The following is an 8785-nucleotide window of genomic DNA, read 5'->3' as shown; positions in this document are numbered from 1 at the left end:
GAACACATCACTTAAGACAATGTATAGAAGGACGAGGACCTTGATGTTTACATCTAACAGTTATCCATGTTTTAATACTTATTAAGCAGGCAAAGCTCCAATTAGCAGCTCCAGCTACTAAGAAATCCTATCACTGGAACCCCCATGGGAGGGTGCAGGGGAAGGCGTCTGAAATACTGTATGTACACATACAGCGTTAAACTGGTGGAAAGTCTTTCCTGCTCCGTATTTCCTAGTAACCTAACATTTTAGATGCATTCAGCAGTTAACAATGTGAGCAACAGTCACACAACTGCATCTGGACAATGATTTTTGGATGACAAAAAAAGAAAAGAAAAGGAAAGCCTGGATAAAAGGAAGCTTTTTTCTCCAATGCAAACCCAGTTAAAATAAACTGAAAGGTGGCTAAAAGCAAGATGTAGGTGAACTTGAACAACAAATTGCACGAACGCGCGTGGTACCTGGCGTGTTGCTCTTACCTGCAGAAGGACACTTGTAATTAAATAAAACCCCAATGCACTCAGCGCTGTCTAATTATCAGCAACGTGCTAATTTTGTCATTAGAAACCCCCCCACCAAATAAACAGTGTGTCTTTGCCACCTGCCAGCATCTGCCCAGTTCAGCCTTAAGCTCTCTAAATGGCTTCAGCGCATGGCAGGTGGCCTCCAGCTTGGCTCTTCCTGCTAGTTTGCTGTGCTCTACAAGCAAATCCGGGTCTCACAGCTGCAGCAAATTGCATTACAGTGATCCAATAAAAGCCCTAGTTAAAGGGCAACCATCTAGAAAGGAGTGGGAATTTGAATGAGCTTGTATATGGGGTGGAGAGAGTGGAACATGTCCAGGTTTCAGCGTTAATCTTTTCTTTTTCTTTGTAAATCAGTACTGAAGGGGAGTAAATCCCATTTATACCAGCTGAGGATGTGGCCCACATCACTACTTGATGAATGGATGATATGAGGGCTGGGACTGCGTGCTGGCAGCAGGATTTCAGGCTGGAAGCTGTACCTCGATCCCTTCCTAGAACCAGGGAGGATTGGGGCACTTTGGGGAAATATGCTAGGAGTTCCCCGTTTCGCTGCGCAAGTCAGGAGCACCTTCCTGGCTTCATCGCTAATACGAGACCATTGCTCTGTGGGGCCCGTTTCATCCCCGCCACTTGAGGACGAAACAAATGCCCCAGGAAGGTGAAGAACATGCCCAGTTGTGGCAGGACCTCCGAGACGAGAACAAAGAAAGCAACCGGGTTTGCTCAGAAGTGATGGGTGCGACTGGGTAGAGTAGAACTGCTTAGTTCATAAGAAGTTGGCAACCTTTGGCCCATGAGCCAGATCCGGTGTGAAGAGCCACCGGATCTGGCATGCGGAGTTGGGGCTTCATCCTCGGCTGGGCAGTGGGGGGACGTGGCAGCAGCTTTGCATCGAAGCGTGGTCAGTCTGGCCCACCGCTGGAAAATGTTGGCAACCCCTGGCTTCGCTCAAGTAAGTCTGAGTGTGCAGGCATCAGAGGTTTTGTCAAGAGGGTCATGCCCCCCCATCTCCTTCTGAAGGATTTTTGCTAATTAGTGCAGGAGGTAGCACGTGACCCCAGAGCTACAGAGATCTTGGGCTTTTCGTTGTCTGCCACTAATTATGTCCCAGGCATGTCTATTATTATCATTTAGCACAGCAGCCCTAGAAGTGGCAATCGTGCATCAAGAGTCTGCTCTACCATGGCACCAGACAGACGGACGGATGGTACCTGTGCGCACATGTCGGGGGGGAATACGGCAATCGCTCTCTCTGCCTTGTTACTGCCATCCGCCCTTTTCTGCACCGTCTTTATTTACACGTCGAGTCCTTTGTTAGGATTTACATGTTGAGGCTCTCTACTGTGTGCTCGTACAGCACCTGGTGTACTACCACCGTGACCCCAGATAGATCACCTGTGTAACACTGTCAATAAAAGCAGATTTTATTTTCCAGGACAAAGGTTCTGTTGAGTTTTAAAAATGCAAGGTCTGAATGTTTGGGGGTAGGGAGGGGGAAATCACTGAATCTCTCGTGAATTAAAGTTCCGGTTTGTTTTCAGAAACACCCACCCGTGCACCTCGAAACCCAAATGACTTAGGGACAGATTTTTAAATATGTTAAATGTGACTGACATGCTCCAACTTAAAAAATCTCTGGGTCTTTGTCACTTCTGACTATGTTTCACACACTCTGTTTGGCTACAGCTCGTGACGCGCCAAACACTTCAGTGCATAACAACCCTGGGCAGTCGCTGCCTGATATGCTGCAGCCCAAGCTGCATGCCCTGTAAATTGATAGTTTCATGGGGCCGTCCCCCTTAAAGCACTTCTCCAACTGTGCCCCTTTAACGGCTTATTTCTCGCTCTTTTCTTCAAAAAATACCGACCGGCATGCTACTGTTTTAGCCTCTTGCTTTATTTAAGAGGATGCATCGGAGAAGGTGGAAAAAAAGGGTGAAATCCGGTGAGAAAACACAGCTAAACCTCCAAGATCAGGGCATGATGGCAACTGTGCAGACTGTTTGCTGAAGAAGGTTAGCAAATGTAACCCCCATTTTCCAAAAATCACTTTTAAAATCCCACTTATTTATAAAGGTTACAAACCTTGGAGCCTAAATCCCACTAATTTGCAATGAGTCAGAGGTGCCTAAATAGCTTAAATCCCGAGTTTACATTTCAGGCACACCTGCACAATTTCTCCTTCTGCTCATCTCATTGCTTTGGAGACCACCAGCTCCTAGTATTTTTTAGGAGCAGTTGTGGGTTCATGAACCCTTTAAATAAAAATTAAGCTCTCTTGATTTTAACTTTGCAATCTGGTCACAATTTCACAGGCTTCCTGAGCTGGAAATAAGACCACTGGATGTCGTTTGATAGCCGCATAATAAAGAACATTTTCTGACACTGTGGAGCATGTTGCCTAGCTGTTGGGCAATGCATAGACAGATGTATCGTTTCCCACTGCGTGCTCGGCTTGGATGGGTATGATTGACTCCAGTATCCAAGCGCGCACCTGATGTAATATGCTTCCCCTCTTGATGAATGTGAGTAATTAACATTAATAGGAGTTATACATGTGCATCGTAAGTAGACTATATCCCCTGGGGGAATTTCTATTTTCAATTAAGCTCTGTAAATAGGCTAGGCTTTCTAGCTTTCATAACAAAGATGTCGCTGGTTCAAACAGGATAAAATGGAGACAAAAAATCCGTACAGTACAGAAATTCAATGATACTACAGTGGTGTACCTAGGCACGGCTTACACACTTGCCACACAACAGCACGAGCTTAGTAGGGCCTAATTGCACCCCGAGCCAAAATCAAATCAATCTCTTGATTGCAAAATTGAGCATGTAGAAGACAAGCAATTAATAGCCTTAATTTGGCTACCGTCTGTACACAGCTTGATGCCATTTTTAATTCCACTATGACATATGAGACACGCTGATTTTGAAGTAGGATCCCTGCCTCATTTGGTGCATGGGATGCGTACTGCTGCTGTTCTTGGGATGCAGGGGTGGCCACATGCAGCTACCATCCAAACCTTGCACCAATACATAATGACCTGCTTTTTTACGGGATTATCTGCAGGGCCCTCGGCAGTAAATCTTGAATTTAACCTCACAACACCCTTGGGAGGAGAGATGATATTATCCTCCCTGTTGGACAGATTAAGGCCAAGATATCACCCATTTCCACTAATTTTGAGTGCCCAATTTGAGAAGAGCCTGATTTTTTTTAAAGAGGATTATGCTAAATAAAGCACTTAGTGTGCTAAAGGCAGTGAGCAGTTGACCTCGGGTGCAGCAGGTGCAAATGCCCCCTGCATCTATAAGTTTAACCCAGGTGTCTCTCATCAGTGGCTACCTGAGAAAATGATGGTCTCCATGAGTCGCCCAGCTGCACAAAGGCGAAGGAGAGGATAGTCCCAGTCACCGTGGTGCCATTCAGCTGCCTCAACATTGAGAACATCCTTCCCTCCTTGACATCCCCGATAAATCTGCATTTTGCACCGGTACTACAGACAAGCAGGCATTTTCAGGATAGGAATTACACTGCTCTTGTTCTGAAGCATATAGCGTGATCTGCAATGTATGAGGAAGGCAGGATGCAATCATGCAATTAAAGACTGTAATGAAGGAGCACAAGGGGAATGAATCAACGATGCCTGCAGGAAACGGCTTGCTTTATGACTTCATGGAAGGAGTACGACACCATTAAGGGATGAGGGTCTATTTCTTGAAACACTGGGTCATGGCATGGAAAACACTGGAAATGACTGACTGCAGGAGTGATTGCACAGATGCAGCAAATTTACCGGTTCCAGTATTGCACCCATGTCCTTGATGCTAGTTCAGGCTCTTTCAGACTCGCCGTATGGCTTCAACTAAGACAAACTGCTTGTGGCTCAGTTTCCCCACCTGTTGGAAACACTGGCCTTCTTCATGAAGCACGTGGCTATCTCCCCAGGGAACAGAAATGCAAAATGACTTGGGCAAGGTCACTCCAGAGCTCAGAACAGAGCTGTTACCTTCCCAAATCTCAGTCTAGTGACCTGCTCGCTGGAGCACCCTGCCTGGCTCCAGGACCGGCAGTGACCCCAAAAGGGGCATTTGTTCTTTTCGCCTGTGAAAAGCTATTGCTGGCCATGAAACGCCTTCACCCTCAACCTAGAAAGATAAATTCATAATAGGGTAGGTCTGCTCTGAACCTTCCTCAAGAGGCAACACTTGTTCTTGGTAAGGAGCACCCACTGAGCAATGAATTACTGAGAAGATCAGCTGTTTATTGCTTAATTTCCAGTGAGGAAGATGTTTAGATGGAAAGAGAGAAAACTTCTTGGTAAATGGGAAGTTTGGTGTCTAACAATATTTATACTTTGCCTTTTGGGGAATTCACAGTCCTGAGACAGACAACACAGTTAGGAGGATGGGTACTTATTAATGCTACGAGTGCTTTTTAAACAAGAGCTGGTCTTACATATGAGGACGTAGCTCCTAGGGACCACTTCTGTATGGGGATCATGAATTTGCCATGTTTAACTCCCACTATTCTGAGATGCGGGTCTGTCCAGCAAATGGGAATAGTTTTGGATGGGCAATACTGCCATAATTTAGCGCATCTTGCCAGCAGGCAGGTCCTCCTGCTAAAAGAGGCATCAGTGTCTGGGCTCAGTAGGCCTTTGTGTGAAACCCAATTGCTATTGGCACCTCTTGCCCTACTGGAGCTGGCAGGCCACCTCGGCAGTGGGCAACCTGCCACCGGAGCAGATGGACACGAGCCGTGGAAGGCCAAGGAACGCACACGCGTTTTCTCCTCTCCGTCATGGTGCAATGCTTAACAAACAGCCTCCTCCATAATGAAAGCTGTCACCATTAAAGCTTCCCTCCCATCATTTGCAGTTCGCAGTGTCGATAAAGGTTATTTTCAAGTCGAGCCGTTTTTCCACAACACGTATTTATGCAGACCGTTTAAAACAGTGGCTTGTCACGCGTTTTAGATTCACAGGAACTTCAGAGAGCACGCTTTTTAAAGCGCCAAGCAGTCTGGATTGAATTTGCATTTTAATTAATATTTCAAATGAGTTCCCCGGCCTCATTTATTTATTTATTTGAGCAGTTGAGAGCAAGGACCCTATCAGAGTCCTGGAACGAGGAGAATTGGGAACTGTTTGAACATAGCTTTCATTTGGCCATATTATCTAAGACACCGCTGGCCAATTTTAGTATTGACCTGAATTAGCTGCCCAGCTCCTGCAGTCAGGTTTCTCATTGTCTCTTAACAGAGGTGGCAACACCCTCGTTTTGCAGCCAGGAGAGAAACAGAAGGATTTGAATCCTGAGCTTAGGGCAGGAAAAGTAGACCTGGAGCTTTAGGCACATGAAATGCTCACAAAAAGAAAAAGAATCCGCCCTGACAAAAACTGAGGCTTCTTTTCAGGAAAACCTCTAATCATGGTCTTAATTCTCCTCTCAGCAAAATGCTTAAATATATACCTAATGTTAGACTGTTCCTTATGTTTCAGTGACATAAAAAAAAGTGAAAAGTAATTATATTAAATCAAACCAACCAACCAAAACCCTGAAATGGTTCAAGTACCTTTGAAAGTTCCTGCAGGAAAATTGAAATTAAGGCATGAAGTAGATGCTTTGGGATTTTTTTTTTTTGGTTCAAGGCATTTTGGGAAAAGAATTAGGATTACTGGCCAGCTCTATTGACCAAGCACACTTGGGGCTGCATTTCTGCAACCAGTGCTCCTCCTGTGCATCTGGGATGCATAATAATTGGGTCTCTCCACACTTTGGGAATATGGTGCAGCTAGTACAACAGTAGATGGGAGCTTGCTCTTCTTATTTTGTGGAAGAACCACTGCCACCACCTAGCTCTAGCCTTGCTTCTCATCAAGATCTTCAAGGAGGTCAGCATCTTTGTCCCCAGGTTTGTGATGGGGAAATTGAGATACAAGGAGGTGAAGCAAGTTGCTCAGTGTCAACCCAACAGGGTAGTGACAGTCCTTCTCAAGAGACAGTCCAGGCACCTGAGTTTCAAGAGATCGCTGCTCCTTGGATTGCTAAATTCATTTTAAAGAGCCTGGGGGAAGGGAAAGGGGGGCAAGAAATCATCAAAAGGAAGAAACAGGATATCAAAATGAGGTATTAGCCTAGGCCTCCATTCAGGAAGGCATCCCTATTTGTGTAGGGTAGTCAAGCAGGAGCTGAAGTCCCACGGATATGCTTCTGCATGTGTTTCAATCAGCCCTGTCGTCCCTCAAGAAGGAAGGTCCTGTACCCTGCTTCTGCAGCAGCTTGCACCATCTGTAGTCTAAATCAGGGGCTTTTGCTGATTAATACAGCAGAGGAAGAAAGGAAGAGCCAGGATTCCTCATGCACCAAGCTCCCCACAGTGGAGGTTATTAAGACAGCAGCCCTGGCAAGTCATAGCAAGGGAAAATTAAGTTGGCTATTAGGAAGACCTTTCTGACTATGAGGGTGTTTAAAGCATTGCAACAGGCCACCTAAAGATGTCATGGCATTTCTTTTCTTGGAAGATATTAAGATCAAGGTAGGCAGATATGAAGACAGGAAGATTTAGACAGGGATGATCCTGTGCTGAGCAGGGGTTGGACTAGATGACCTCCTGAGGACTCTCCCAGTCCTAGTTTTCTATGATTGTACTATCTAAGCCAGGACAAGCTGTGAAAGGGGGTGCAGTGGTCTCCTCCTGGTGCAGATCAATGAGATGAATAGCCACTAAGCCTTTGGGACCTGACCCAAAGCCCACTGAAGTCAGCAGGAGTTTTTCCATTGACCTCCAACATTCAATATTTTTTGCATCACTTATATATTTTGCTAAAACTGGTCTTTCCAAGCTTCCATGTATTTAGTTATGTCTTAGGAGGAATGCATTCAAAAGTTTTCACTGACATCATTTGTAGTTCTTTGCTGCAGAAACCATTATAAAATTAAAACACATGAGATACAATATTTTTGAGAGTGCCCTGCTGCAAGGCTGCGTTATTTGGCACAATCCACTATAAACAGGTAGAAAGTGCATGCATTACCATTCACCTTTTAGCTAACGGGGATATAGGCGTAGGCCTGAAAGCTGCCTTAGCACAATGCTTAGCATGAACAACATCATCGTCTGCCTTGACATAACTAATACCACTAATTAAAAGCAAAGCAAGCGGGGTCACAGTTTAGGGTGACTTCTTTATGACCCATGTCATAAAGGGGGGATTTCATAGAAATCTTCAACTATCTGAAAGGTGGTTGCAAAGAGGATGGACCTGGACTGGTCTCAGTGGAGGCAGATAACAGAACAAGGAGCAACAGGCTCCAGTGGCAGCGAGGTTAGCTATTAGGAAAAACTTTCTTATGAGGAGGGCAGTGGAACAGGTGACCCAGAGAGGGGGTGCAGTCTCCATCCTTGGAGGCTTTTAAGACCCAGGTAGACCAAGCCTTGGCTGGGATGATGTAGTTGGGGCTGGTCCTGCTTTGAGCAGCGGTTGGACTAGATGTGACCTCCTAAGGTCCCTTCCAATCCTCGTTTTCTATGATTTTATGTCAGGAAGAAAGTTAAAAGGGGATGTGGTTTATCAGTCCAAGACAGTAGCCTGACAGGAAAATAAATACTGTAAAAAGTGAATATTTATGTCATAACTGTGTATGAGATGTACAGAAGAAAAAAAAACCCTGTAAAAAGTATATAAAAATGTACAAGAAAACTTCAAGTTGGGAGAGAATGATCCACAGGAAAAGAAACAACTACTCAAACCCTGGTGCTGTGACGGATGCCCGGCCAGCTGAAGTCACTGTATCCATCAGAAGGCTTGTGTAAGAATATCTTTATTAACTGTTAGGGCTTGCTCAGAAGTTGGGTATTGTATTTAAAGCCTTGCTTCAATACTGGCATTGCTTACATGTTCAATAAATTAGGATCTGAGACAGGAATAGTCTGACTGATCTTTTTCCATTCACCCCACCCCTTAATTAAATTCACTACAACAATAGGCATGTAAAATCTTCCCATCAGATGGTTGAATCTCTCCTGATAAGAGCTTTGATTGCATTGAATGTAAATTCTTGCGGGGAAGAGGTGTTAGTTTTTAAAAGCAGCAAGTAGATGACCTAGTCAGGCTTTTTACGCACTTTTCCAACATTGCTGCTGCAAAGTGGCTGGGAGCTGTTAACACTGCAAGGCAAACCCAGTAAATACACTTTAAGAGCATGGATGCAGTTATTAGGCTGCTGCTGAAGAATAAGACTTGGAGACAT

The 8785-nt window shown here is 45.0% G+C and overlaps 1 long non-coding RNA gene across 1 annotated transcript; it reads left to right on the top strand.

Moving 5' to 3' along the window:
- The first annotated feature begins 6940 nt into the window (after positions 1-6940).
- Positions 6941-7930, top strand: LOC109322847. Its single transcript, XR_002104499.1, has 3 exons — positions 6941-6997; positions 7550-7556; positions 7894-7930. It is a non-coding gene; the product is annotated as an uncharacterized LOC109322847 (long non-coding RNA).
- Positions 7931-8785: the final 855 nt, after the last annotated feature.

This window comes from Crocodylus porosus, unplaced genomic scaffold (genome assembly GCF_001723895.1).
Source record: "Crocodylus porosus isolate Cpor-Errol unplaced genomic scaffold, CroPor_comp1, whole genome shotgun sequence".
NCBI lineage: Eukaryota > Metazoa > Chordata > Crocodylia > Crocodylidae > Crocodylus > Crocodylus porosus.
The sequence above is the reverse complement of the archived record's forward strand: the minus strand, read 5'-3'. Positions and strand labels throughout refer to the sequence as shown.